This window comes from Muntiacus reevesi, chromosome 9, assembly GCF_963930625.1.
Source record: "Muntiacus reevesi chromosome 9, mMunRee1.1, whole genome shotgun sequence".
Classification (NCBI taxonomy): Eukaryota; Metazoa; Chordata; class Mammalia; order Artiodactyla; family Cervidae; genus Muntiacus; species Muntiacus reevesi.
Genome location: NC_089257.1, coordinates 26,381,516 through 26,409,248, shown reverse-complemented (window position 1 = coordinate 26,409,248; position 27,733 = coordinate 26,381,516). Strand labels below are relative to the sequence as shown.

At 42.2% G+C, this 27,733-nt stretch overlaps 1 pseudogene; it reads right to left on the bottom strand.

Moving 5' to 3' along the window:
- The window catches only part of LOC136175736 (protein kintoun pseudogene), an 84,544-nt pseudogene extending 57,494 nt beyond the window's left edge, over nucleotides 1-27,050 (bottom strand).
- Between the last annotated feature and the right edge of the window lie 683 nt (nucleotides 27,051-27,733).

Below are 27,733 nucleotides of genomic sequence, written 5' to 3'. Positions count from 1 at the left end.
AAATAAAGCAAAGGAGAGGAAAATAACTTATGCCTAGGAGATCACAGACTTTTAACAGAGAAGGAAAGCAAGTTTGGGAAAACTCATCATCTCTTTAAGATTGCATAGCTTTTAAACAATTTCAGTTGATTTCTTAGAATTCTGAGTTATTTGATTCCAACTCAGGCGTCATGAGCTAGCTTCGTTGTCTTTAATTGAGGGCTATTTCTGTGACAGTCCTCCAATTCTTCCATATTTACTCTGGTTGGAAACACTAGCCCTTTCCCTGAGACTGCTTTTCCACCTCCTTTTGATGTAATGAACTCTGGCTACAAGGTCCTCAGAGTGGACAGAAGCCATTGCTGCCCTTAGTGTGAGCCCAATGCAACACATATGCAAGTCAACCTTAGAAAAATGGCACCAGTAACTTGCTATAGAAAGACAATCTCTACATCAATTAGGCCCTTTACATAATCTCTGATTTGTGATTACACACATTTTAAAAACACAATTAGTTATGGGCCAGAGCTATAGAAGTCTTTGATGCATAATTTGCTCTTTGTTTCCAGAAAATTAAGCAAGGAAACAGTAATACTCAGATGACTCTACAAGCCCCCTTGCAAACACACACCCTAATCTCTGCAGCTATCAATCTGGAATCAAGATTGCCAGGAGAAATATCAGTAATCTCAGATATGCAGATGACACTACCCTTATGGCAGAAAGTGAAGAAGAACTAAAGAGCCTCTTGATGAAAGTGAAAGAGGAAAGTGAAAAAGTTGGCTTAAAACTCAACATTCAGAAAACTAAGATCATGGCATCTGGTCCTATCACTTCATGGCAAATGGGTGGGGAAGCAATGGAAACAGTGACAGACTTTATTTTGGGGGGCTCCCAAATCACTGCAGATGGTGACTGAGCCATGAAATTAAAAGACGCTAGCTCCTTGGAAGAAAAGCTATGACGAACCTAGACAGCATATTAAAAAGCAGAGACATTACTTTATCAACAAAGGTCTGTCTAGTCAAGGCTATGGTTTTTCCAGTAGTCATGTATGGATGTGAGATTTGGACTATAAAGAAAGCTGAGAGCAGAAGAATTGATGCTTTTGAACTGTGGTGTTGGAGAAGACTCTTGAGAGTCCCTGGGAATGCAGGGAGATCCAACTAGCCCATCCTAAAGGAAATCAGTCCTGAATATTCATTGGAAGGACTGATACTGAAGCTGATACTCCAATACTTTGGCCACCTGATGCAAAAGAACTGACTCAATGGAAGAGACCCTGATGCTTGGAAAGACTGAAGGCAGGATAAGAAGGGGATGACAGAGGATGAGAAGGTTGGATGGCATCACTGATTCAATGAACATGAGTTTGAGTAAGCTTTGGGAGTTGGTGAAGGACAGGGAAGCCTGGTGTGCTGCAGTCCACAGGGTTGCAAAGAGTCAGATACGATTGAGCAACTGAACTGAACTGATCCAGGATTAAAGGGCTTTGTGTTGAGTAGTCCCCTACTCACCTGTCCAACCCTGAGTTTTTCTAAATGTGTATGGGATTATGTCATTTCCTGGCTCAAAACCCCTCAGAAGTTCCTCCACTGTACTTGGGACAATGTCCCAACGCCTTGGCACAACCTGTGAACCTCTTAATGCTCTGGCCTCTGTTTCCAACCTTATCTTGTGCTGGCAATCCTGGCCTTTCTGATCATGGAATCTCAGTACCACAGCCCGTTAACAAACCTATGTTCATTCATCTGTTCTTTGGTTCATTCACTAATTCATTCTGTGAATATTCCATTTGACTTTATTATGTGTCAGCCTCAGTGCTAGGCACTGAGGATTAAGTTAGGAACTGGGGAGTCAAGGATCTTTCATTCTCAGAGGAAGACATTAATCAAATCATCACACATCTACATAATGACAAATTGTGGACACAGAGAGTTGGAGAAAGGACATTCCAGGCAAAGGAAACAGCTGGGGAGCAGAAGAGTTTGGCATAATTGAGGAAATGACAGCAACATCACAGTGAAGGAGGGAGAGGTTGGAGAAATAGCGAAGGACCAAATCATGCAGTGTTTTGTAAGTCAAGGTAAGGAGTTTGAATTTTCTTCAGAAGGTAGATCTTTAAGTAGAGAGGATGACACAATAACACGTGATATCAAGGGATTGCTGCTGGTTACTGGGTGGAGGAAGAATTAAAGACCAGCAAATTAGGGACATGGGAGACTTGTTAGGAGACTCCTAGAGAAGACTGGGTTAGTGGAGAGATCAACCGTCCTGGTTTGCCTGTAGCAGAGGGATTCCATGGGGGTGGAACTTGCACCACTAAAACCTGAAAAGTCTCAGGCAAACCAGGAAAAATTAGTCACCCTCCAAGTAAGACATGATGATGTCCTGAATCATAGGATGACACTAAGTGGAAGGACATGAATGGTCTAGAGACAGAAGACTTTTGTTGAGGAACAGGACTGAGGGGTTGGGTGGGGGGGGGGGGGTAATAGACACATTCTGGCCTTTTTAACCAGTTGGTAGAAACTGCTATTGAGAAAGAAAAAAGGAACTGTCAGGCTCCTCTGCCCATGGGGATTCTCCAGGCAATGATACTGGATTCGGCTGCCATTTCCTTCTACAGGGGATCTTCCCAACCCAGGGATCGAACCCAGGTCTCCCACATTGCAGGCCAATTCTTCACCATCTGAACCACCAGGGAAGCCCAAGAATACTGGAGTGGGTAGCCTATCCCTTTGTTAGGAGAACTTCCCATTCCCAGGAATTGAACCAGGCTCTCCTGCATCTCTGGTGGATTCTTTACCAGCTCATCTACCTGGGAAGCCCTTTCTCAGGGCTTTTTGAGCAGAAAGCAAACTAACCTAGAAGAATAGCAAGATACAAACCACCTCCTCATTGTGTACTAACTTCCAAAACTTCAGGCAAATAAACAGTGTCTTGCACTAGGGTCAAAGCCATGGTCAATGAGGAGTACACTTGGTGTCTTGTTTTCAAAGAGGTCAAAGCAGTCTACAAACTTTTACGATGATCTTAAAATCCCATGTGGCACCAGTGGAGAGACAGGCAAGGAGACAAACTGAAGGAGATCAAGTTATCATCACTATTGCTGGTAGAGCCAGTGCTGCGCTATGCTCCCCGGATAACTGATAGCAGATGGGGATGCATCATCTTGCAGAGAGCTGCTTCCTCCCCAGGGAGCACTGCGTGGTGCAGTGAGCACAAGCTTTGGGCTCCAATCCGCCCTCAGTCACTTACCAGCTGTGTGACCTTGGGCAATTTACCTAACCCCATGAGCCTCTATTTTCTTGCCTATAAAAGGAGGATAATTACCTACGTTGCAAGGTTATGATGAAAATTAGAGATAAGGTGTGCTCTGTAATAGGCTTTCCATAATGGTACCTTTCATTACCTCTGTACCTCATCTGTCAAAGAAGGATGATCTCGCTTGTATCTACCTTATAGGATCTTTGTGAGCATTGAATGAGTTTATCCATGTTCAGTGCTTAACACAGGTCCTGGCACACAGAGGAAACTAAATGTTAGCAACGACCACTCTTACTAGTGCAAAAAGCTGCTGCTGGTCTCCTAACTCTCCATTCACTTCTACTCATGATTGATACTAGGCTTGTGTGGATTAAGAGAATCCTCACCCTGCACAGAAGTCATTTTCCAAAGGTAATATGCAAGTTGAAAGTCACAAGTATTCAAAATTCCCCTTGAGAATATGCTCCAATTCCCCCAAAGTTCCATGTACTTGGTTTTGTACTTATGATTCTGTAAATTAATATTTACCTATAAATGTATAATGCATTCAGCATCTTACAGTACATAATAAAAAATTTATATGCAAAATTTCCTTCTGCAACGTCACACATTGTATTTTAATATTTTTGCCAGTATGAATAGTTGAATTCTTATGGGTTATATCACACATAATGTGATTCTACCATAATCATCAAGAGCGAGGGTGTTTTGTTTTGTTTTGCAAAACTAGCACTTTTCTCTCCAAAGCTAGAGACGATGTATGCTCAGTCGCGCCAGTAGTGTCCGACTCTGTGACTCTATGGACTGTAGCCCAAGAGGCTCCTCTGTCCATGGGATTTTCCATGAGTGGGTTGTCACGCCCTCCTTCAGGAGATCATCCCAACCCAAGGATCGAACCACATCCCCTGCGTCTCCTGCATTGCAGGTGGGTTCTTTACCACTGAGCCCCAGAGACAATAGCTATAGTATTTCCTGTGTCTCAGATGCTTAGTCATGTCTGACCCTTTGCAACCCCATGGACTGTAGGCCGCCAGGCTCCTCTGTCAGTGGGATTCTCCTGGAGTGAGGTGCCATTTCCTTCCCCCGGGGGATCTTCCTGACCCAAGGATCGAAAGGGATTGAATTCGTGTCTCCTGCATTAGCAGGCAGATTCTTTTACCAGTAGCGCCACCTGGGAAGTTCAATGCTGCCATAGTCATACCATTTTACAATTAAAATGTAAATAAGCACATTAAGTCATTCGGCTAACTACAAGAAAACAACTATATCCATCAGCATTTATTGAGCAGTATTTATTGAGATGTAATAAGTCAGCATGTATCGTAATACATGCTAGACACTGCTAAATGCTTTACCTGTGTTTGTGAGAAGCAGCAAAGCTCTATGATTGATATTTTTGAATTAATTACTTGGGATCCAATCCTAGCTCCACTATTTTCTGGCTGTGTTTGAACAGATGCCTATCTCACCTGAACTTCAATTTTCTAATCTGCAGAATGGGGATAATAACAGCATATGATTCATCGGGTTGTTATAATGAATTAGTAATTAATGAAAGTACCTTAAATAATGTCTATAGAAGGCACTCAAATATTAGCTTCTGTTTTCAGGACTTTGTACATTAAAACTATGAGGTAGGAACTATTCCTAGTTTATACACAAGATTGTTAGGACAGAAAGTTTATATAATAATGTTTCAGTTCAGTTCAGTCGCTCAGTTGTGTCCGACTCTTTGCAACCCCATGAACTGCAGCACTCCAGGCCTCCCTGTCCATCACCAACTCCTGGAGTCCACCCAAATCCATGTCCATTGTAATAATGGTTAGGTAGTATTTACTATAAACCCAAGATAGTCAGAGTGCTTTATATTAGATTCCCCTACTGAATTCTTACAGCAACCCCAGGAGGTAGGTGCTGTGTCAGTCCCACTTTTCAGATGAAGACACCAAGACTCAGAGGGATCATCAGTGAAACCTAAGGAGGGACTTAGAGGATAGCCCACCTGAATTTCTGAGCAAGGGGCTAGAATCTCTGCTTATTCTGTAAGTAGCCCTTCTCAGTGTCCCTACATTCTGAATCAGAAGAGGTTATTTTCTTTTTAAAAGTGTTCTGTCCCCTCACCTCTATCATTCTTTGCCTGACTGCTCTATGTGTAGAGTGTGGTGAAATCAGTGGCTTATTCATTCTCTCAACAAGTTTACTGCAAGCCTGCTGTGCCAACTACTGGGGACACTGCAATGAAAGATCTGTTCCCTGTCTACGCTTGCACCAGCACATTAGGAAACTGAAAGAGATTAACAATTTCCCATAAAGCAGTTATCCACACATAATCTCTTGAGATGCCTGATGGGAGAGGCTTCCGGGGTATGCATAACCCAGCCCCCGAGATATTGACCACGTGATCTCTTCCTGACTGCTCACTGCTCAACAGGCTTTGATTAGCTCTCCAACCAAGAGAAAGCAGTCTTTGGTGATGGGACACTTCAACCAGAGAAAACACAGATAAGCCTGACGTGTTAGAACTTGTGGTGGAAGCTCAATCATTTGATTTGTCTCTACTTCTACAGAATGATTTTTTTTAAGGTCTTCAGATTAAACTGGTTCACCTGAGTTGCTCTGATCTGCATCAGTGCTTCCAGGTTATTGACTAACAAACAAGTCGGGAGAGCAATATAGGGTTATGGTCAACCCTGAAGTGTCAGCAAAATATCTGAGTTTTTACAGAAATGGTACTAGTATTCTCTCCAGATCTATACATTGTGATTATAGCATGAAACAAGAAGCATGGAAAGTCGAGCTGAAGTCTTGCTTTGCCTTGAAAAATCATGTGACCTTAAGTGGGCCATTTATCTCTAGCAGCCTCAGTTTGGTTTTTTCCCATTAGAGTCAGTCAACTGTTGGGTCTCTCTCAAGACCTCTATCAATATAATTCTCGGATTTGATTTTTAAGTATGGTCTAGCCCCCTGGAAACCCCCACCCGTGGGGATTAACTTTGCATATTACTGACAGACTAGACTTCTGTGCCCTAGTAGCTAGGAAGAAAAATATGGAAAGTACTCTAGAGCTAGGAAAACTGCACATAAACTCCTCATTGGGTGGTAAGAAAGAAGTTTTGTTTTTTTTCTATAATGGGTTATAATGGTGGCTATTTTTATTTGCCTCATCATAACATGTTCTAGGAATACCCATGAGTCCAAACAAGCAGAAAGGTGAAAGCATTTTCTTAACATTGGCAACCCAACATACCACTTGGTGCCAGAGAACATGGGCACTTTGACCAAGACATGTGAGACTAGTTAGGTAGCCAAGGCTTTTCCCATCAGGTTCTACTTCCTTACCTGCTTCGCTCTTCTAAACCTAATCGGTAACCACAAGAGCATGGCAAAGGTGTTAAATAGGCATTTTAGAGCCTAGGATTCCAAGAACTGTACCAAGCCTCTACCAGCACTGTTTTCAGAGCCAAACCAAGAGGAAATGACTTTTTCTGTTTCCACTCCACCAAAAAAAGAACAAAAGAAAGAAAGAAAAGAAAAATTTCCAAACCTGGTAATGCCAAAGAAAAGGTGCATGGCTGAAAGGAGAAGGCAACAAAACTGAAACCACTACCCTTACTCCTACAACACACACACATTCTCTCTCTCTCTGCTGCTCCACTTCTTTCCTAAGTTTGGCCAATGGACAGTTATATCAGTACTAAGCTCAGAAAAGAAAAATTGAGAACTCTTAGAATTTCCCTCAGATGAAGCTCTAAAGCATAGCAAATAATTCCATTCATTACCACTGAACTCTGGAAAAGGACACTCTTAAATTCTGCCAAAGAAAACAACAAATCTCTTCTCCCCAACTCTCTTAATCTCATGCCAAATAAAACAGTCACTATTTTTCCCAAACTCTAAACACAAACCTGTTTGTGATGATGAGGTTAACAGTTTGTAAATTTGAATTTCAAGTGCAATTTGAATTCATGAATCAGTGGAAACAAAACTTGATAAACTGATTGTTCTGCTTCTAGATGTCATTGAGTACCTTGATCCATGGGGATGTTATGATCTAAGCATAGGGAATTGAATATATTAAGTGAAATTCATATTACAGCCATTTGTTTTCCATCACTTCCCCCCCACAGACTATATGTTTTTTAAAGTAAAACAGCAATTATTGGCTATAAATAAATGTCAACAGAAAAATAATTAAAAATTATACTTGTGATGCCAATCTTTTTATAAGAAATATTAACTTTAGGATAGAAGGCAGTGCTAAATGTCTAAAAGACTGGAATATTCAAAATCTCAGTACCAGAGCCATCTCTGCAAAAATCAGTTGCGTGACTTCACCTCAAATATAACTTGGCTGCATTTTCTTCGACCTTTCAGTCAGTTCAGTTCAGTCGCTCAGTCGTGTCTGACTCTTTGTGACCCCAAGGACTGCAGCACATTAGGCTTCCCTGTCCATCACCAGCTCCCGGAGCTTGCTCGAACTCATGTCCATTGGGTCGGTGATGCCATCCAACCATCTCATCCTCTATCATCCCTTTCTCCTCCTGCCTTTAATCTTTCCCAGAGTCAGGATATTTTCCAATGAGTCAGTTCTTCACATCAGGTGACCAAAGTATTGGAGCTTCAGCTTCAGCATCAGTCCTTCCAATGAATATTCAGGACTGATTTCCTTTACGATTGACTGACTTGATCTCCTTGCATTCCAAGGGAATCTGATCTTATTCATCTGTAAATAAAAGATTTGGGATGGAAGGTTTCTAAGTTTATTTTAAAAATCTAGGTTTCAGTGACTATTTTAATAGTCTTGCTGCCTTTTACCATTAGTAACTGTCACTTAGACTAATCCTGAAATTATACCAGACATTGATTAAAATTCTTTATTGATAACACGTTTTTTTATTATGTAATAACAATGGGATAAAATTTTGGGACTTCAGGTCAGCTTAATAGCAAAAATCCTTCCCCATGACTCCCCCTCCAGGTCTGACAGTTTCTAACAATTTCTGGGTAAGGTCCTTTTGTGTAAGCAATCATTCCTTTTTCTGCTCTCACTTGTGGACTGTTATGAAATGTGTGCAGAGGAGTTTCAGGTCCTTGCTGGCTCCTCCTTACGCCCACCTTCAGGGCTGTAGGAGAGACAGAGAGAGACAGAGAAAGAGGAAAAATCGATAGACACACAGGAGAGATTGTTCTGCACTGCAAAACTCTGTGACATTTCTAATCATAAGTGGTAACTTCTACTCCTTTTTATAAATACCTACTATCAGTATTTCAATATGTCTTAAACTGGGAGTTGTTGGTCAGATGTTAAATGAAATGAATATATTGGGTGTCTCATAGAATATGCTTTTAATCTACCAATTTAAAAACCTTATGAATAAGAGAATATTTCTTAGGGGCTACTCTTAAAAGGAAATTGCCCCTTCTGTTGCAATACATTTAAATACACTAAACACATTTTTTACTGTTAAAAGTAATTTGTACTCGTTATAGAAAAGTCATAAAATACAGAACCGTGTGAAGAAGGAAAACTAAAATTACACGTACCCAGTATGGGATTAATAGGTACATACCGTTATATATAAAATAGATAAACAATAAGGATTTACTGTATAGAACAGGGAGCTATATTAATGTCTTGTAATAACCTATAAAGGAAAAGAATCTGAAAAGAATATGTATGTATTACGTATGCTAGAATTCTGGGATTTTTTTTCCTTAATTTAATATGTGTATGCAGATACCTGATGCTGAAGCTGAAACTCCAATACTTTGGCCACCTCATGCGAAGAGTTGACTCATTGGAAAAGACTCTGATGCTGGGAGGGATTGGGGGCAGGAGGAGAAGGAGATGACAGAGGATGAGATGGCTGGATGGCATCACCCACTCAATGGGCATGAGTTTGAGTAGACTCCGGGAGTTTGTGATGGACAAGGAGGCCTGACGTGCTGCGGTTCATGGGGTTGCAAAGAGTCAGACACAACTGAGCGATTGAACTGAACTGAACTGAACTGATGCAGATACCTGTATTTACAATGCAATGTATTTACCTGTATTTACAATGCAATGTATTTACCTGTATTTTCATAGTTGAGATCACGCTGAGGCTATAGTTCTCAGTGATTCAATGATGACACATCCACCCATTTCTTCAAAACATCATATAAAGCAAGGCTTGCTGCAGATGCATTAAGGCTAAGAGTGTGAGGACCATTGTCCAGAGTTAGCTGTCCCTGGGGAATTTTCTTGTACCAGGTGCTTTGCATTCCATTGATTGTACTTATCACACATCATAATTTTCCATGCTTCCAGGAGAGGTATGATGTAACCCAGACTCCTTCAAAGAAACTTCCCTAAACAAAGACGACATTTATATCTGCTAAATCCAGCATTACTTCTGCATGCATGTATGCTCAGTGACTTCAGTCATGTCCAACTCTTTGTGACCTGTGGACCATAGGCTGCCAGTCTCCTCTGTCATGGGATTCTCCAGGCAAGAATATTGGAGTGAGTTGCCATGTCTTCCTCCAGGAAGATCTTCCTGACTCAGGGATCAAACCCACATCTCCTGCATCTCCTACATTGCAGGTGGGTTTTTACCCACTGAGTCACCTGTGAAATGCAAATGTTTTCAAATCTCTTCTCAAAGAGATTCTTGACAATTTTGCAGGTATAGTAGTATTATAACACCTCATGTCTAGCCAGTCAAAAAGATCTTTCCAATTATTCTACTCAATTTACATTCAAAATTACACATAAATCTGTATCATATGAAATAGCGATTCATTCCAACTTTGATGTAGCAGGTGGGGGAAGGTCTATGAACTCATTGAATTGAATTCCATGTTTCCTTATCACAAACTGCTACAAGGCATGAGCAATTTGCCTGCTTGCTGACAGCATTCTCCTTAGGATCCAGCACCATTCCTCAGAAAGGATGGTCGAATTGATCTTAACGTGCTCACCAAGGAAAGAATGGTTAGTGTTATCACCAAATATCTTACAGTCACTGTTTGGTTCCATCTTGGGAAACAGTTTCAAGGGAGGTGGAAGTGCCAATGTAGTATGAGATGGGTGAAGAAAAACCCTGGAGAAGAAAGAACTTGTCTTAGAATCACAGCAGGAGGCTAGGGTTAGAATGCAGGACGTCGGGTCACTACTTCATCTTATCCAGTCACCATGACCTTTGCTGCATTTAACCTTTTGGACATCCTAAAGAGTCCTGTTCTCTTTTCTACTTTGTTTATGGAACTTTTCAATTTGGTTATTTCATCAATTTCAGAAACATTTATTGAGGACCTAGTATGTGTACAGTATATGGAAAGTAGTTCATATAGTATGTAACTCTGACATATATTCAGCATAATTTAGGCAGAACTGAATTCAAACCTCAGCTCTACCTTTTACTAATTTATTAGATTAGGCAAAAAAATTTCTGTGCCTCAATTTCCTCATATGTAAAATGAGGATAGTAGCAATATATAACCCTCAGCATTATTAACAGATTAAATAAATAACAGATCAAACTGCTATTATCATTATTTTTTGTATTATGGCTTGTGCTAGACACCATGAATGGTACCAGAGAATTCAACCGTCAATCTCAGAATAGACATCTTCTGAACTAAAAGAAATTAAAAACCAAATGGGGTAGTTTGTGCTGCTTTAATTCAGGGAAGGGAGAGTAAGCAAAGGCTTGAGTAATAAAAAAAAAAAAGAAAGAAAGATTTCATGGAGAAGAAAAAACTTCAATTGTGTTATAGAGAAGAATATATGTGATTTGGTTGAGAAATTAAGCTTGGAGAATGGATGAGTGGATATGGCAAGGAATAAGTTCGAAGCCAGAATGGGGAAAGATTGTCTATCCAACTAATGATTTTAGATTTCCATTTACTAATTCATTCACCTATTCACCAATTATTTATTGAGTAGACATTGTTGCTTTGATGATACAATCATAAGCAAGGCACAGTCCGTTTGTTTTTATAGATCAAATGAAAAAACCAAAGGCTATTTATTCTGAGCTTGCCATAGCAAAGGAGTCAGCTGCATTTTGGGCTTCGCAGATGGCCCTGGTGGCTCAGCTGGTAAAGAATCTGCCTGCAATGTGGGAGACCTGGGTTCGAATCCTGGGTTGGGAAGATCCCCCGGAGAAAGGTTCTCCACTTCAGTTCAGCTAAATGAGGAGAATTCTGGCCTGGAGAGTTCCATGAATTTTACAGTCCTTGGAGTTGCAAAGAGTCGGACACGAATGAACGACTTTCACTTCACTTCAGGTGGTGTCAGTGGTAAAAACCTGCCTGTCAATTCAGGAGATACAAGAGACACAGGTTCAATCCCTGGGTTGGGAAGATCCCCTGGAGGAGGGCAGGGCAACCCACTCCAGTATTCTAACCTGGAGAATCCCATGGATAGAGGAGCCTGGCGGACTACGGTCCATAGTGTCACACAGAGTTGGACACGACTGAAGCAGCTTAGCAGGCAGGTAGGCAGGCAGGCAGATGCATTTTGGCAAAAAGCTCAAAGGCTGATAGGGAAGTGGGAAAGCTTTAGAGTGGAAAGAAAGGAAGAGTTCATGTATGGCCTGATTGGAGGCTATTAGCATAGGGAAGCTACAGGCACCCAAACTAGAAGCAGGGCATCATCCTATACAATTGATTAGGGATACATATTTGACTTCCTTTGATTTAGTCCTAAGTTGGAAGGAACCTACAAATTATAGTTATTAACCAACTCTTGGCATTTGGGGCCAACTGTCACAGAAATATTTTTTAACTCTAGATTGTCACTGGAGATGGAAATCTGACTTCCTGCAAGTCTGACTTAAAGCAGGCTGGCTTCCTGGGTTGTTTATTATAGATAAAGGGGTTGGTTTACTGGGCTGTTTGCTGTAGGTTGTAAGTCAAAGTTCTATTTTTATATGTAGTGTGGCTATTGTCCATTTGTACATTCAGTCTAGTGGAGAAATAAACTAAAAAAGATTTTAGGAACAGAAGCAAAATAAAAGAGGTTAGACTTACAAAATCAATGACTTTTATAAGGAATTAGGGAATGACTTTGAAATAAAGGAGTCAGGGAAGGCATTACTGAGGTGGTGGCAACTATGCAGAGATCTTAAAGGTGAGAGACAGCCAGACGTTTGAGGAGCAGATGGAGGAACTTCCAGGCAAAGGGGCAGAGAAAATAGTCTGAGCCAGGAAGAGCATGTGATATTCAGAGAAATGAAAGATCAGTGCAACCAGACAAGAGTAAGCAAGTGGAGAGTGCGTGAAATGAGGTTTGAGAGATAGGCAAGATTCAGGTCAGATAAAGTTTTGTATGCCATGATGAATAATAGATTCCATGCATGCAGGGGCTTAAACAGAGAAAATTAAGGAAGTCATTTCAGTAGTCCAAATAAAAGGTGTTAGTCATGGTCGAGATTGAGGAAATAGAGATGAAAGGACAAAGAGATCTTGCTGATAGCCCAAAGATGGAAGCAACAGAGGATGGAGATAAAGGGAAGAAAGAAAGAGAATCCCAACAGTTGTGGCACTTACTGAGGTGGGAATACTGGATAAAGAGGAAAAAAGGTTTTTAGAGGAGAGGGAAATCAAGTTAAATTTAGATACTGAGATACTGAGAAAGGCATTAGTGTAATAAATGGCATCTAAAGAGACAGGATGCTGGATGGATTCAAGAGCCAGAGATCTCTGGGTTGGACTTCTGTTGACAGTTTGTACTTCATTTAGTTGAGCAGATGATGCCCAGATAAAGGGCAGGGAAGAAAGACAGACAGACAAGAGCTATAAAACTGAAGCTGAAGTTGAACTCCAGCCGGGAATATCTTGCCCCAAAGTTTCTGGTCAGTTCAAATAAAAAACAAATCAACAACAACAACAACAACAACCACAAAATGGAATTGCTTAACACTATGTGGTCCAATTAGCTGATCTGTTGGCTGCACTTGGAGTATCACTTGGTGATAGCCAAATACAAGGCACGGTGCATTGCAGCTTGTAGTTTAGTGAAGATAACAAGAAATAGCCAGATTTAGGTGAGCTGGTAGTCATTAATAGTGAAAGCTCTCTCAGCTGTTGACCTTGGTTTCTACTCACATAGAAAACAAAAGCAATCAGCAGAAAATGTCCAGATGTCCACCACAGCATCTACCAACTGCTGGCATTGAGACCCACATATTGGGCCCTCCCTCCTGTTATAAGGGCTTCCCTGGTGGCACAGAGGGTAAAGAATCTCCCTGCAGTGCAGGAGACCCAGGTTCAACCCCTGGGTAGGGAAGATTCCCCTGGAGAAGGGAATGGCTACCCACTCCTGTATTCTTGCCTGGAGAATTCCACGGTCAGGGGAGCCTGGCCGGCTACAGTCCATGGGGGTCACAAAGGGTCGGACACGACGAGTGACTAACACTTTCACTTTTACTTTCCCGTTGTAAAGAATATTGCCCATGCTCCTTTCTGAAAGCAGTACGTCCACCTGGGCTCAACACTTCAGGGACTCTGTCCCTTTAATCCTCTTCTCTCACTGTTGGACTATTCTTGTCAATGAACAAACTCAGTGCTCTCGCTCCATTGTCAAAAAATGACTGTAAAATAAAATCTTAAAGCTTCACTTCACATTGACTTGACTTCACCTGCCAGCAAACATGCCATTTCATCTCTCATTTTTAGTGAAACTCCTTGAGAGGCTTACCTCTTTTTTGGTGTCTACAATTCCTCTCTTACCATTCTCTTTATTTTTCCTTTGCTCAGGTGTATTGAAATATAATTTACACACTGTAAAATTCACCCTTTTGAAGTACACATTTCCATGAGTTTCAACAAATGTAATAAATAGTCACGTAGCCACCATTACAATCTAAAATACATAAAATAGCCATTACTTCAAAAAGTTCCCTTGTTCCCCTTCACATTCAACACCATCTCCCCATCCTCATCCTTAGTGGCCACTGTTCTGATATTTGTCCCTATATTTTCACCTTTTCCCGCATGTCAAATAAAAGGATTCCTACAGTCCTACAATTTTATGTATGTGGTATGTTTCTCTTGCGTGCTAAGTTGCTTCAGTCGTGTCCAGTTGTTTGTGACCCTATGGACTCTAGCCCGCCAGGCTTCTCTCTCCATGGGATTCTCCAGGCAAGAATACTGGAGTGGGTTGCAATGTCCTCCTGCAGGGGATCTTCCCAATCCAGGGATCAAAGCCCTGTCTCCTATGTCTCCTGAATTGGTAGGTGGGTTCTTTACCACCAGCACCACCTGGGAAGCCCCCTATCTAGGACGTTTCTCCTAGCACAATGTTTTTGAGACTTATCACACTTGTCTTTAGTGTGTTTATTTACATTGCTGAGTAGTATTTAAGTGTGTGCATGTACCAAAATTTGTTTATCCATTAGCCAGTAAATAGATATTTGAATTGTTTCTTATTTTTGGTGATTATGAAGAAAGACTATACAAACATTTACACTTGCAGTTCTTTGCAAATATTTCCTCTAGTCTATGGACTGCATTTTTATTAGCATTCTCTTTCAAAGAGAAAAAACCTTTAAATTAAATTTGATTATAGAAAATTAGTTTTTGTTTTTTATATCACATCTAAGAAATCTTTGTGTAACTCAGTATCTCCAAGATCTTTTACATTTTATCCTAAAACTTTTATTGTTTCAACTGAAATGTATGTCTCTGATTCACTCAAAATTAATTTTGTGTATATGATCAAAAAAATTTCAACATTTTTGCATATGGATGTCCAATAGTTTCTGCACCATTGACTGAAAAGGCTATTCTTTCCCCACAAATTACCTTGGCATCTTTGTCAAAAATTAATTTTCCTTAAATACATAAGTCTATTTCTGTGTTTTTATCCATATGTTTATCTTTACACGTAGAAGAAATTGCTCTAATTATTATAGTTTAGTAGTTAAGTGTTGAAACGTGAGTCCTCCAATTTTGCCCTTCGTTCTAAAACGCAACTGAGCGTGCGTGCTTGGTAAGTTATAGAGACTATAGGACCGCTTCATGGAGAATGGAGAAAAGAAAACCACTCATACCTAACAAGCTTAGCATAATTGCTCTGAGCTTTTTAATATAATTCCTTCCAGTCTTCCCTCCACCCCATCAAGTCCTCTGTATAACCTTTTAAGATTCTGGCAGGTGGGTATGAAGATCTACTCGTATTGCAGCCCCTCAAACCAAGCCATGTACTTAAGTCTCCTTGCTTATTAAACCTGCCACCTGCCCATCTAAAGTGGTCTGCCTCCCTCTTCTTTCTCTCCTTGTGCTTCATGTATGGGGGCCGGTTTCAAATATCATTCAGGAAACTTCTGAGGTTGTGAACCAACAATCACGAGTACTCAGATTATGACAAAGTCAAAATACTTTTCATGTAGAAACATATTTGTAAGTTTAATGTCCATCAAGTGACCGTATCATAGTTTCCTTAATCATTTATCCTACTTTGGAACATTTCTCTTGTTTTTAAATTTGCATGTTTATAAGCAAGGTGTGATAAATATCTCTGTACACAAAGTTTTTCTGTGGTTAGGATTATTTCCCAGAAGCGTAGATACAAGGTCAAAGATAAAAACATGTACTTGGCGCTGGATCCCATTACCCAGTGGTTTTCCAAACTGGCCCACTTTCTCTCAGTAGCCAAAAATTTCCTGTGTGCTTGTGTGCTAAGTCGCTTCAATTGTGTCTGATTCTTTGCAACCCTGTGGGCTGTAGCCTGCCAGGCTCCTCTGTCCATGGGATTCTCCAGGCACGAATACTGGAGTGGATTGCCATGCCCTCCCTCTTCCAGGGGATCTTTCTAACCAGGGATCGAACTTCTGCATTGGCTGGTGAGTTCTTTACCACTAGCGCCACCTGGGAAGCCCCGCGACTTCCTGACTCAGTCCTGGGTGCTGAATGGCTCCCAACAAGTTCTATTTTTACCAGCCCTTCTGGCGAGTCTGATGTTGTTTTGGAAATGTTTGGCTTATCTGAGTGTCTTCCTTTACTCCATAAACACTCTAGGGTGTTGGATGAGCTAATTCTTTGTCACCACCTTCAGGAACAAATCCATGAAAGTAACTCCAATTAAATAGAAGTGGTTCCAAGTACTAATTCATTCAACAAATTCACTGAACATATATGGATGTTGATTGATGTACCAGACATACAGAGATATAAGACAGTTCTTACTCTCATGGGGGTTACAGTTGGGTATGATTTGGCAGATAGTACACAAGCAAACAAATCAGTTTTGTTTCGTTTTTTTAAAGATGATTTCAGAGAGTGATTTATGTTGCAAACGTAGCAAATGTGATGAGTGTGCTGTGGAAGTGCAGGATAAGTTACTTCACACAGGATGGTCAGAAGTGAGACTGTGAAATGATGGATGAATAGATGTGCAGAAAGTATTCCAGGCAGAAGAAACTGCAAACCTGAAGTGTTTGAGCAACAGAAGAGGCCAGCAGGGTTAGAATGTGGCTGGTGAAAGGAAGAGTGATGAGGAGAAGAGAGGGAGGCAAGGACCAGAGGATGCAGGGCTCAGAGACCTAGATAAGGAGTGACTGTGGTTACATTTGGGACATCACTGAGGAGATTGAAGCAGAGGAATGACATGTTGTGATGCGTACGTTAAAAACAGAAAAATCACTGAAGTTCCTGTGTGTCGAGGGAATGAAGAGGGGAGGGGAGAAATTGAGAGACTTCTTAGGAAGCTTCTGAAATTCCAGGCAAGAGATGATGGTGGGTTGGCCTAGAGTATGGCCATAGGGATGCAGAGAAGAGAATAGATGACAGTTGTATTTGGAGCAGAGGGATAGGAACACTCCACAGAAGAGCTTTCGTTAGGAGCAGACATGAAAATTAACCCCCTCAAGGAGTGAACTGAAGCAGAGAGTCTTGGATTCTGTTTTAGTGCTCTCATCACCCAGCCCTGTGACCTTGAACAAGTCACTTTATCAGCCCTAGCCTCCCTTTCCAGGGTTGAAATAAACATGTAAGATCATTTCTACTTCCAATATTTTCTTATCGATTTTTGATGTAATATCCTCTACCTCCTTCATTCGACAAATATTTAATGAATGTGTTCTAAGTGCCAGCACTGAACAGGCATACCTTGTTTTACTGTACTTCACAGATAGTCTGTTTTATTACAAATTGAAGGTTTATGGCAACTATGAACTGAACCATTCTATCGGTACCATTTTTCCAACACCATTTGCTCACTTCATGTCCCTGGGTCACATTTTGGTGATTCTCTCAGGATTTAAAACTTTTTCATTATTAGCATATTTATTATGGTGATCTGTGAACAGTGATCTTTAATGTTACTACTAAAATTCACTGAAAGCTCAGACAATGGTTAGCCTTTTGGGGCAATAAGTTATTTTTAAATTAAGGTAGGTACAGTGCTTTTCTTAGAAATAAGGCTATATTGCACAGTTAATAGACTGCAATATAGTAGGAACAGAACTTGTATTTGCACTGGGAAACCAAAACTTTCATGTGGCTAGCTTTGTTGTGATACCTGCTTTATTGCGGTGGTCTGGACCTGAACAGGCACTATCTCTGAGTACTGACGGATCCATCAGACACTCTTCTCCTCTGTGGAGCTGACAGCTTTGGAGAAGGGACTTGTAGTAAATGTATAATTGCACCGGGAATCATAAGAGCTACAATGGAGAATCACAGGGGATGTAACCCAGACTGAGGGTAATGGAAGAATTTCCCTGGAGAAGGGGCAGTCCAGGGACTTCCCTGAACTGAGATTAAAACTCTGTGCTTCCAACACAAGGGGTGTGGGTTCAATCCCTGGGTGGGGAACTAGGAGCCCACATGCTGTATGATGTGGCCAAGAAAAAAATAAGAAGGGGCATTTGACTCTGGTGCCTGGTGAGGACAGAATCTGCCTGCTAGGCTCCTCTGTCCATGGAATTTTATAGGCAAGAACACTGGAGCGGATTTCCTACTTTACCCTATGGGCTTTCCCAGGTGGCACTAGTGATTAAAAAAAAAAAAAAAAAAAAAACCTGCTCACCAATGCAAGAGACATAAGAGACTCGGGTTTAATTACTGGATTGGGAAGATCCCCTGGAGGTGGGCATGGCAACCCACTCTAGTGAAGCAACTTATCACACATGCACTCCATCCTGTGAACTGTAGCCCAGTAAGCTTCTCTGTCCATGGGATTTTCCAGGCAAGAATACTGGAACAGGTTGCCATTCCTACTCTAGGACCCAGGGATTGAACCCAGATCTCTGGTGTCTCCCGCATTGACAGGCGGATACTTTACCACTGCGCCACTGGGGAATCCCACAGTCTAAGACAAATCAGAACCCTCGTGGGCTGTGTTTTGTGAACTTTGACCCCACAAGCCCAGTCATCTTTAGCTGCTTGTGAGACTGAAGTGAGTCCAGCTCAGGCCTGCTGCAAGGGCCAAGGGGTCCCAGGGACATGCTCTCCTGAGGTCAGCCAGCTCTAGTTTGATAAAGCAAAGCATTTTTCCTAGAACTGAATGTCATCAGGAGGCATATTCTGTGACCTGATGTCATGATACCCCAGAGCAAAGGAGGCCTCTGGCAACACACTGGGTACCTCGGTCTCTCTCTGCCTCCACTCAGGGGTCTGGGACAGGATGCCAGTTGTTGAGCCTCTTCGGGCCAGATTTGGCCTGTCCATTTGGGAAAAAGTCACACTGCTCATTTTCCATTTTGAGGATTATATCAGAAATGAATTTCTCCAGGACAAGATAAGAGAAAAATATGTCAAGAGGCTCTGTTCATTTTGAAAGCGACCGATTACTCCCATTGCTCCGTCAAACCCCTTCTCCCCACCCAAGCATCACATGAAGACACTGGAAGAGGATCTTTATGGGGCTAGAGTTTCCAGGGCCTTGGGACTGACGGGTTTAGTAGCAGGTGAAAGAGAAGGATTACAATGTTTTCTTCCTTTATGGAGATTTCTAGGCAAGCTGACTCTGTGTGAGATCACCCACTGGCCAGGTCCAGGGTGTTAGAAAGCCTGGCAACACTGTACCTGGAGAAGAAACCCTTTTTCAGGAGCTGGAGAGCCTAAGGGGAGAATAATTGGGGCTCTGTCCCAGGCCCTTGTCCCAGTGTACCAAGGAAGGCATGCAGCCCGTCAAGAGAGTGCCCGATTCACCAATGGGTTTCCCAATCAGGAATGCTGAGAGCACTTTAAAATCCATCTTTATGGAATATTTCCATAACTCTGAATAAAAGCCCATATCTAGGCAACATGGTGCCATGACTAGGTAAGCAGATTCAGCAGCCAGAATGCTTGGGTTCGAATTTTAAACCTTCTGACTTTAGACAAATCATCCTCTAAGCTTTACTTTCCATATCTTTATATGAAACTGGTAAGAGCACACCTGTCATAGGTTGTGGATTTTTTAATTGAGATATAGTTGACATATACTGTTATATTAGGTTCAAGTATACCTATTGTAGGTTTTTTTTTTTTAAGTTTTTAGGTTTTAAATTATGAAAGTATGATAACACATTTACAGGAGACTTGGAAAACACAGAACAAAGTTACATATAGTTCCACTATATATGACAATTATTTTTTAAATCAGTAAATTAAGATTTGTAGTTGGATTTTCAGTATCAAAATCTTGAAAATTAATAGAATAAATAGAAAGGTAGAAAGATACAGTAGACCTGAAAAACACTATGAACCAATTCCACATAATTAAGATTTATACAATTTTCACCCACCAGCAGGGTACAAATTCTAGTCAAGTCCCCATAGCCTATAAACCAAGAGATATTGGAACATACCCAGGGATGTAAAACAAGGTGCAAAAATTTCATGGTCTAAAGGGATTGAAATCATACAAAAAAGTCTGTTCTCTTATAACTGTGAAACAATGTTAGAAATCAATATCAAAGGATACTTGAAAATAACCCACATATTTTCAAGTGCAATATGACATTTACCCGGAGAAATCTTGGACTTAGCCTCAAGAAGGTTAAAAGACTGAAAAAGCACAGAGAATAATTGTAAAACAGAAAACATTTAAATGAGACATAGGTTTGTTTGTTTTAGGTTTTTAATTTAAAGAAAGAAATGAACTGATGTAGGTAAAGGACTGCAAGGAGATCCAGCCAGTCCATCCTAAAGGAGATCAGTCCTGGGTGTTCATTGGAAGGACTGATGCTGAAGATGAAACTCCAGTACTTTGGCCACCTCATGCGAAGAGTTGACTCACTGGAAAATACCCTGATGCTGGGAGAGACTGGGGGCAGGTGGAGAAGGGGACGACAGAGGATGAGATGGCTGGATGGCATCACTGACTCGATGGACATGAGTTTGAGTAAACTCCGGGAGTTGGTGATGGACAGGGAGGCCTGGCGTGCTGCAGTTCATGGGGTCGCAAAGAGTTGGACACGACTGAGCGAGTGAACTGAACTGAACTGAAGATAATGTGTATAGCACAGGGTCTGAGCTCCATCACTGACATCATGTTTCCTGCTGTTCCCACAGTTGCTGAGGGATGGTCTAGTCACTAGCTACTGAACCCAGTAGTCACATGGCCACTCGAAAGCTTTCCCGACCGGAACTGGGAGACCTGTTACCAATTCTCCCTGTAACCTTGGCCAAGACACTACATTTGACAAGGAAAAGAATGAAAGAAAAAGAACTCACAATTTTTTATTTTAATTTATAAGGTTGCACTGGATCTTAGTTGCAGTAAGTGGAATCTTCCATCTGGATTGCAGCACGTGGGACCTGTAGTTGCGGCCTGCAAGCTCTAGTTGCTGAAGTGTTCATGTGTGCTCTGTTGTGATGGACTCTTTGCGACCCCATGGACTGTTGCGCACCAGGCTCCTCTATGCATGGAATTTTCCAGGCAAGAATACTAGAGTGGGGGGGGTGCCATTTCCTACTCCAGGGGATCTTCCCCACCTAGGGATCGAACCCATGTCTCTTTCGCCTCCTGCATTGCAGGTAAATTTGGGATCTAATTCCCTGACCAGGGATTGAACACGGGCCCCCTGCATTGGGAGCTTGGAGTATTATCCACTGGACCACCAGTGGAGTCCCAGGACTCTAAGATTCTAATTAGCACTTTATCATTTTCTAAGAGGACTCCAGTGAATCAGTGGTAGGAAGATAAAAGTTTCAAATTGATGTCATCTTTAAGTTTTCTTTTTCCCTTTCAGCCATTTCATCCCACAGGACCATTCCCATCACTCGAGCTTCCCCAGGTGCCCCTGTCCGTGGCTGAATGTTCTCTACTGAACATTAGTGCTAAGGGTGACTCTGGAGGTCATCTGTCATGGCTTTCTCTTTGCAGGTGAGGAAACCAAGGTCCAAAGACTTGAAGGGATGGACCTACCATCATACAACTACTGGGCCCAGAACCCAGACTGGAACCTTCCTGCTCTAAGTTTGCCATACCCCTGTTTCTCTTCCACCCAAATAAAATAAGTAGCAGGGGCCCACGGAACGAGTAACGCCTGGCTTCTTGTCTGAGGAGCCTTGGTAGGAACAGAATCTCCCTCAAAGAAGTCAAAGCAAGAATTGGGAGGTCTGTGCCTGTGTTGCCTCCAGTTCTGGGCCAAGTTGGCTGTGTGTTTTGAGTCAACTACCTAACTCCTCTGGTTAGGTAGTTGACTAACCTGACAATTTTGTAGGTCCAGTAAAACCGGATGGATGATTTGGCAGGATAAAACTCCTCTGGGTCTTTTTCCTCACCTCAACCCCAGCTGCTCTTCAAGCATAGCTGCTCTTCAAGCATAGCTTTCCCTCCCCTGACCAATCATTACATGAAAAGGCCCTAAGGTGATCGAACCTTGTATCAGATCTGAAGCAGCTCAAAGGGATTATTCAGCCCCTGACTCCTGAGGGAATCTGTTTGAAGCTTAAAGCCCTGTTCCCAGGGTATCGAGCTTGGCTTTGGAGCTTTCTCTTCCAGTGAGTGAACAAAGCCCATTTAGAAACCTAAACCTGCCCTCCAGCCCCTGGGGTCCAGGCCCAGCTCCTGGATTTATGCAGCCCAGAGAGGAAAGCTCCTGCTGCCAGCTTGAATGGGCCCATTATGCACGGCTAATTCCACCGCAGAACACAGTGTCTCCAAGGGCCTAGCAGCAACTGGTCCTACCTGTTTAGAGTCAGTACATTCTGTTTGCTGGAGGGATGAAGAGAGCGCAGCACACACCACCTCTCACCATCATAAATGCCATTTCGGGTTAATGATTACCAGGTACAGTGGTACTGTAGTCAGACTCTGCACACGCTGAGCGCCCTTCCCATGGAAGCCGGCAGGCAGTGCATAAAGGGGGTCATTGTGTGCTGGGTGAGGGAGGGAGGGGTGCCTGCGAGTGCCAAGTGTGGTCTCATAGCTCACATACGCGGGAGGGGAGGTTGGGACACTGTGCACGTATGTTCTCATTTTATAAGACAATCTATTTACATCCACTGTTGACACTGGGGTACTGTTACTGAAACTGGAATTTGTGTCATTCAATAAAATGCCCGATCAGACTAACCCGACATTACAGGACATCAACTCGATCCTACACACACACACACACACAAACAAAAAGTTCCATCTTTGGCCAGAACTGGCTCTTTTGTAGCCAGAGCCATCATCCTGCTGCTGCGGAGCCGTGTGGACCTGCCTGCAGACTGACAGTTAAGGGGTGTTTCTCACCACCTGAGTGACTGAAGTTGAAGACTGTCAGGCCCCAACCAGCCTCTTCTGTCTGCCAGACAGAAATCAAGAATGTTCCCCTCCTGAGGTCTCAACTTACAGGCTTTTCACACTGTCAATAGGCAGGGGTTGCCACCTGCACTCCTGTTTAAGGGTTCCTCCCAAGAGAGCCCTGACATTGCCTTGAATCAGCCCAGCCCTGACTCTACCTGTTTCTACTGCCACCTCCAGAAAGAGGGGATTGCTTTAGGGCTAGAAGGCTGTGACCTTGGCCAATTTTGTAAGTCAGTAAAATCAGATGGATGATTTGGCAGTAAAAAGGAGATCCTTCGGTCCTGGGGGGCGGGGGGGGGGGTGGTGGTGGAATCCCCCACTGCCTGAAATTCCACCTTTGGATTACAATTATTTTGTATCAAGTATTGTCCTCTCTTGCAATTCTCACTTCAAGTCCCAAGGAACTCTGAGATAATAGGAATACAAATGTTTAGCCTTGAAATACATTTGTCAGACTGGAAAAGACAGCAAGAAAATCTTGGGTGTTAGAGGTTGGGGGCTGCAGTGAAATTGGAGAAAGGGAGTCCAAGGAGCTTAAAACAGATTGAGTGCCAAGGAAGAGTTGAGGGATCTAAGACACATGAGAAGGTCTCCTGAGTGGCCAGAGTTACAGATTCTTGTTTCCTCTTCCCCCTTCAAAATCAAAACCAACAACATAGGTTTTCACATATATGAATTTATAATGAGTGTAGCAGACACTGTTGTTTGCCCATTAAGCAAGCAATATTACCCTTTATTTTGGAAATTTCTTTCTGGACTCTATGTGGTTCAGGTGAGGCTGACTTCATCCTCAGGCTATAAGCATCGTTTAGGCCTGGTCCATCAGATCACAGCATCCCACAGGCTCATTGGCCACAGTCATTATTACATAGATAGGCCTGAGCTAAGCCAGTGAAGTTCAAATGTAAAATTTTTGATAAAACTATTGGGAACAGGGACTTGCCTTTCTGTTCGTGGTTCTCAGCTGACCAAATGTGGGCCTAGATCACCCAGTGGTCTTCTTATCATGGCATGTGAAGAGCCTGCTTGGGAGTGAAATCAATTCAGAGGTGCACAGAACTAAAATTTTCAGAGCCATTATTTGTATGATAGCATTGAAACTTCTAGCTCCAACTATATCTGCGGCCAGCATAACCTCAGATATTTTAGTTACATGGGTCAAAAAACGTCCCTCTCTTCCTTAAGCCAGCTTGAGTTTCTGATAAAACAGAACAAGTTCTCAGTATTACACTCACTCTGCTATACAGTTCATGATGGTGCATGTCGCCAGCTGCTGGCAGCATTCCTCTCTACTGATCCTGCCACATTCCAGAGAACTTGGCTCAAACCTTGGCCTTGGTGTACCCATCAGCTAACTGGGGGTAATAATGGGGCACATAGGAGGGAAGGAGAATTATTGAGGTGGAAAAATTATTCTCTCCTTGGAAGAAATATACTGCAGAAATTCAAAGTCCTATGTTGAGAAAAGTAGACTTCACATTTTGTCCTTGAGAGAACTCTGGAGTTTTGCCACTCAAAGTGAGGTCCCTGGACCAGCATCAGCCATTCCCCGGAGCTTGTTAGAACTGCGGAGCCTCATCTTTATTCCAGACCTACAAATCAGCTTCTTCATTTGCATAAGGGCATCGAGTAGTTTGTGTACAAATGAAAGGTAGGAAACATGGCTTACAAGACCCCAGGAAGACAAGACCCCAAGGATACTTCTATTTTATATGCTGGGGTACCATGTATGATCTCAGTTAAAAGTGGATTCCCCTTGCTGTCTATTAGTTTGAAAAATATTATTTCAGTCTCCACATTTCACAGAGAGATAAACTAAGGCTGAGAAAGGATGAGTGACCCATCTAAGATGAGAATCAGCTGTGCGGTCAACATGAAAAGCTGGTATTCTGAACTTTGTGACCTTGGGTAAAGATTTCTTAAATATGATATCAAAAGCATTATCCATTAAATTTTTTTTAATAAATTGGACTACATTCAAACTTAAAATCACTGCTCTATAAAAAATACTGTTAAGAAAATAAAAAGACAGGTCATAGTCTGGAAGGAAATATTTGTAAAGCATGTATTTATTTGATAAAGGACTTTTATCCTCTCAAATTCAAATATTTTAAAAAAACAATTAAAAATGGGGAAAATATTTGACTAGATACTTCACAGAAAAAAATTATATAGATGGCAAATGACCACAAAAAAGATGTTGAACATCTTTAGTCATTAGGAAAGTGGAAGTAAAACCACAATGAAATATCTATACATAGATACAATTGGCAAAAACAAAAACAGACCAAGTGCAGTGGGGAAGCTATGAAACACCACTTAAAATATTCATATATTGCTGGCAAGAATACAAAGATAGAACAGCCACTTTGAAAACAAATTTGGTAGCTTCATGCAAATGTAAACCTATGCTTATCATGTGACTCAGGAATCCCACCATTAGGTATTTATCCAAGAGAAATGGTCCACATGCAAAAAAAGTGTTATATGTGAATATTAATGGATAATTTAGTCACAATACCTAAAACCTTGAAATAACCTAAATATTCTTCAACTGGTGAATGGATAAAACTGTGGTACATCCATAAAATGGAATCCTCTTCAGCAAATAAAAAGAATTAAAAAAAAAAAGTAATGTGGATGAATCTTAAAAGCACTGTAGTGAATGAAAATAGATTCAAAAGGCTACATACATAATGCCACTTACACAGCTTTCTGAAAAAAGCAAATCTATAGACACAAAAATCAGATCCGTACCTGCCGGGTGCCGAGGTGGGGCAGGTGGTGGACTGTAAGGGGGCTGTGTTAGTTAGCTGATAACAAACTCATACAAAGGGTTGCCATGACAAAGTGCTTCAAACTGGATGGGTTACATGATAAAAATCATCTGATGGTTCTCAAAGTCCAAAATCATACTGCTGGCAACGTGGGTTCCTGCTGAGGGCTCTGGGGAAAGGACCTGTTCCAGGCCTGTCTCCTTGATTTGTAGGTGGACACCTCCGCGTTCACATGGTATCCTGTGTGTGCATGCACGTGTGTCCGAATATCTCCTTTTTACACCAGTCATGTTGGATTAGGGCCCACTCTAATGGATCTCATTTTGACTTGATTTCCTCTGTGAAGACTCTGTCTCTAAATAAAGCCGTATTCTGAGGTACTGAGAGTTAGGAGTTCACCATATGAATTTTGCAGGAACACAATTCAACCCCAAAAAAGGGCACAAGGAAACTTCCTGGGTCTATAGAACTGTTCTCTCTCTCTCTCTCTCTCTCTCTCTCTCTCTATATATATATATATATATATATAAATGTGGACTATTTTTAAAGCTTTTGTTGTAGTTGTTACAATATTGCTCCTATTTTATATTTTGCATTTTTGGCTGCAAGACGTGGGATCTTAGCTTCCCAACCAGGGATCGAACTCACACCGTCTGCATTGGGCGATAAAGTCTTAACCACTGGACCACGTGGGAAGTCTCTGTTCTAGATCTTAATTGAGGTGGTGGGTCCATGTATGTATACATTTGTCAAAACTCATAAAACTATACCCTAAAAAGGGTGCATTTTATCCCATGTGAGATAAATTTTAAACTCGAAAAACAAGGTATATCTCCTCAATTTTCCTTCAAATGATTATCACTCTTTCCAATCTACCGTGCTGTCCTGACTATACTGTGTGTTCCAGCCATCTGTAAAGGTGAAGGATTATTTCCCAGAACCCCAAGTAGCTCACACTTTCACAGAAAAAGCTGTTTTTCTGCCATGTGAGTATATCTAAAGCAACACACCTCCAAAGCATGAAGGTTGCACCTCATCAAATGGCACATTTAATAAACTGCCTGTCTTGAGTAGGATGAAGAAATACAAAGGGAGGGCCAGCTGGGACGATCTGGTTCGGGACCTGCCGAGGTTAGCTGGAGCTGGGCTCCCCTCCCAACAGGTAGGAGCTGAACATTTTACCCATAAGCCTGTGGCATCTCACCTGGGGCCACGCAGAGGACACCTGCAGGAGAGGGAGACAGGCGATCAAACCGCCTGCCAGCTATACTCAGACACAGAGGAAAGAACTCAGGAGGTGACTTCATCTCCGCAGGAGGAGAATGGGTGGATGGACCTGCTCCACCCACTTCATTTGAGCTGGAGTCGGGGTGGGGGTTAGATAAGACAGACGTTGCTTCATAGCAGAGGAAAAATGTTCAAAGGGGCCAGAGATAACAAGCCTTGGAGCCCTCCCCCCCCCAGTCCACCCCTCTGCTTTCTTATCTGTCTTATTCTGCCACCATCTGACTCTAAGCCATCCTGCAGGTCCCTGAGTGAACTTGGTCAGTTCAGATGGAATCGCTTGATGAGTAGTGGAGGCAGGAAGTCTTGTTCCTTCCTCTTTTGCTGTGTGCAAGCGTGTGTGTATGTGTGTGTGTGAGCATGCACATGCGTGTGTGTAACCTAAGTCAAGTTGTACAAGGATGATTAGAGAAGAGGAGCCATGTTTCTGGAAGGATCCAGGGTGTGCTACAGCATATGCTGATTGCCCAGCCCTCAGCTTTCAGGAAAGAGGCTCGCTTTGTAGACGGTGCCTTCTGAACACTTCATCGCTCTGCAGAGGAGGGTGTGGCCGAGGCCATCTGCAGCCAACAGGGAGCCAGCTGGAATAAAGGGAGCGCAGAGTGAATCTTCTCGAGGGGCTTGATGGGAACAGCCCCCGAACGTGGCTGAGCAGGGTTGGGAGTGTGGAGCCTCACAGCAGTGCTCAGAAGGGCACAACACGGGG